Genomic DNA, 3,726 nt, shown 5'->3' with positions numbered 1-3,726 from the left:
GATGGCATTTATTAAGTGCTTACTATGTGCAAAGCCCTGTTCTAAGCGCTGGGGGGGATACAAAGGGATCAGGTTGTCCCACCTGGGGCTCACAATCTTAATCAGCAATTTGCACATAGTAAGAGCTTAACAAATACCATTATTATTATTATTATTAATCCCCATTTTAATGTTGTTATAATAATCGCCTATTATGTTATATTATTATAGTATTATATATTATATCATAATATGATAATCGGTTATTAGTTATCGTTATTATTATTAATTCCCATTTTAATTTAATTTAATGATGGCATTTATTAAGTGCTTACTATGTGCAAAGCACTGTTCTAAGCGCTGGGGGGGACACAAGGGGATCAGGTTGTCCCACATGGGGCTCACAATCTTAATCAGCGCTTTGCACATAGTAAGAGCTTAACAAATACCATTATTATTATTATTATTAATCCCCATTTTAATTTAATGTTATAATAATCGCCTATTGTTATATTATTATAATATTATCATAGTATTATAGATTATATCATAATATAATAATCGATTACTAGTGATCGTTATTATTAATTCCCATTTTAATTTTATTTAATGATGGCATTTATTAAGCGCTTACTATGTGCAAAGCAGTGTTCTATGCGCTGGGGGGGATACAAAGGGATCAGGTTGTCCCACATGGGGCTCACAATCTTAATCAGCGCTTTGCACGTAGTAAGCACTTAACAAATACCATCATTATTATTATTATTATTATTAATCCCCATTTTAATTTAATGTTGTTATAATAATCGCCTATTATATTATTATAATATTATTATTATAGTATTATCATAATATAATAATCGAGTATTAGTGATCGTTATTATTATTAATTCCCATTTTAATTTAATTTAATGATGGCATTTATTAAGCGCTATGTGCAAAGCACTGTTCTAAGCGCTGGCGGGGATACAAGGTGATCAGGTTGTCCCACATGGGGCTCACAGTCTTAATCAGCGCTTTGCACATAGTAAGCGCTTAACAAATACCATTATTATTATTATTATTATTAATCCCCATTTTAATTTAATGTTATAATAGCCTATTATGTTATATTATTATAGTATATATTGCATCATAATATTACAATAATTGATTATTAGTGATCGTTATTATTATTATTAATTCCCATTTTAATTTAATGATGGCATTTATTAAGCGCTTACTATGTGCAAAGCAGTGTTCTAAGCGCTGGCGGGCATACAAAGGGATCAGGTTGTCCCACATGGGGCTCACAATCTTAATCAGTGCTTTGCACATAGTAAGCGCTTAACAAATACCATTATTATTATTATTATTATTATTACTATTAATCCCCATTTTAATTTAATGTTATAATAATTGCCTATTATGTTATATTATTATAATATTATTATAGTATATATTGTATCATAATATTATAATAATTGATTATTAGTGAGCATTATTATTATTAATTCCCATTTTAATTTAATTTAATGATGGCATTTATTAAGCGCTTACTATGTGCAAAGCACTGTTCTAAGCGCTGGCGGGCATACAAAGGGATCAGGTTGTCCCACATGGGGCTCACAATCTTCATCAGCGCTTTGCACATAGTAAGCGCTTAACAAATACCATTATTATTATTATTAATAATCCCCATTTTAATTTAATGTTATAATAATCGTCTATTATGTTATATTATTATAATATTATTATAGTATTATATATTGTATCATAATATTATAATAATTGATTATTAGTGATCGTTATTATTATTAATTCCCATTTTAATTTAATTTAATGATGGCATTTATTAAGCGCTTACTATGTGCAAAGCACTGTTCTAAGCGCTGGGGGGGGATACAAGGTGATCAGGTTGTCCCACATGGGGCTCACAGTCTTAATCAGTGCTTTGCACATAGTAAGCACTTAACAAATACCATCATTATTATTATTAATCCCCCATTTTAATTTAATGTTATAATAATCCTTTATTGCTATATTATTATAATATTGTATATTATAATCATTGATTATTAATAATCGTTATTGTTATTATTAATCCCCATTTTAATTTAATGATGACATTTATTAAGCTCTATGTGCAAAGCACTGTTCTAAACGCTGGCGGGGATACGAAGGGATCAGGTTGTCCCACATGGGGCTCACAATCTTAATCAGTGCTTTGCACATAGTAATTGCTTAACAAATACCATTATTATTATTAGTATTATTAATCCCCATTTTAATTTAATGATGGCATTTATTAAGCGCTATGTGCAAAGCACTGTTCACAATCTTAATCAGCACTTTGCATATAGTAAGCGCTTAACAGATACCATCATCATTATTATTAACCCCCATTTTAATGTAATGTTATTATAATAATAGTCTGTTATTATATTATTATTATATTATTATAGTATATATTATATCATAATATAATAATCGATTATTAGTGATCGTTATTATTAATCCCCATTTTAATTTAATGATGGCATTTATTAAGTGCTTACTATGTGCAAAGCACTGTTCTAAGCGCTGGGGGGGATACAAAGGGATCAGGTTGTCCCACATGGGGCTCACAATCTTAATCAGCGCTTTGCACATAGTAAGCGCTTAACAAATACCGTCATTATTATTATTATTATTATTAATCCCCAATTTAATTTAATTTAATGATGGCATTTATTAAGCGCTTACTCTGTGCAAAGCACTGTTCTAAGCGCTGGGGGGGATACAAGGTGATCAGGTTGTCCCACATGGGGCTCACAGTCTTAATCAGCGCTTTGCACATAGTAAGCGCTTAACAGATACCATCATTATTATTATTAACCCCCATTTTAATGTAATGTTATTATAATAATAGTCTGTTATTATATTATGATATTGTTATAGTATATATTATATCATAATATAATAATCGATTATTAGTGATCGTTATTATTAATCCCCATTTTAATTTAATGATGGCATTTATTAAGCGCTTACTATGTGCAAAGCACTGTTCTAAATGCTGGCGGGGATACGAAGGGATCAGGTTGTCCCACATGGGGCTCACAATCTTAATCAGCGCTTTGCACATAGTAAGCGCTTAACAAATACCATTATTATTATTATTATTAATCCCCATTTTAATTTACTTTAATGATGGCATTTATTAAGCGCTTACTATGTGTAAAGCACTGTTCTAAGCGCTGGGGGGGATACAAGGTGATCAGGTTGCCCCACATGGGGCTCACAATCTTAATCAGCGCTTCGCACATAGTAAGCGCTTAACAAATACCATCATCATTATTATTAGTCGTAGTGGTAGTAAGTGTCGTCCACTCTAGCCGCCTACTCCAGTAAATACGATTGAATGGATACAAGGTAATCAGGTTGTCCCACGTGGGGCCCACAGTCTTCATCCCCATTTTACAGATGAGGGAACTGAGGCCCAGAGAAGTGACTTGCCAAGCGTAGCGTAGTGGCTAGAGCCCGAGAATCCGACGGTCACGGGTTCTAATCCCCGTTCTGCCACTCGTCGGCTGTGCGGCCTCGGGCAAGCCGCTTCCCTTCTCTGGGCCTCGGTTCCCTCCTCTGGAAAACGGGGAGGAAGACCGTGAGCCCCCCGTGCGCCAGGGACCGGGTCCCACCCCATCAGCCCGGCGCTTAGTACAGCGCCCGGCACCAAGTAAGCGCTTCCCCGATACCATTAAAAAGAATACGCACGACCCGCCCTTC

This window comes from Tachyglossus aculeatus, chromosome 8 (genome assembly GCF_015852505.1).
Source record: "Tachyglossus aculeatus isolate mTacAcu1 chromosome 8, mTacAcu1.pri, whole genome shotgun sequence".
NCBI lineage: Eukaryota > Metazoa > Chordata > Mammalia > Monotremata > Tachyglossidae > Tachyglossus > Tachyglossus aculeatus.
The sequence above is the reverse complement of the archived record's forward strand: the minus strand, read 5'-3'. Positions refer to the sequence as shown.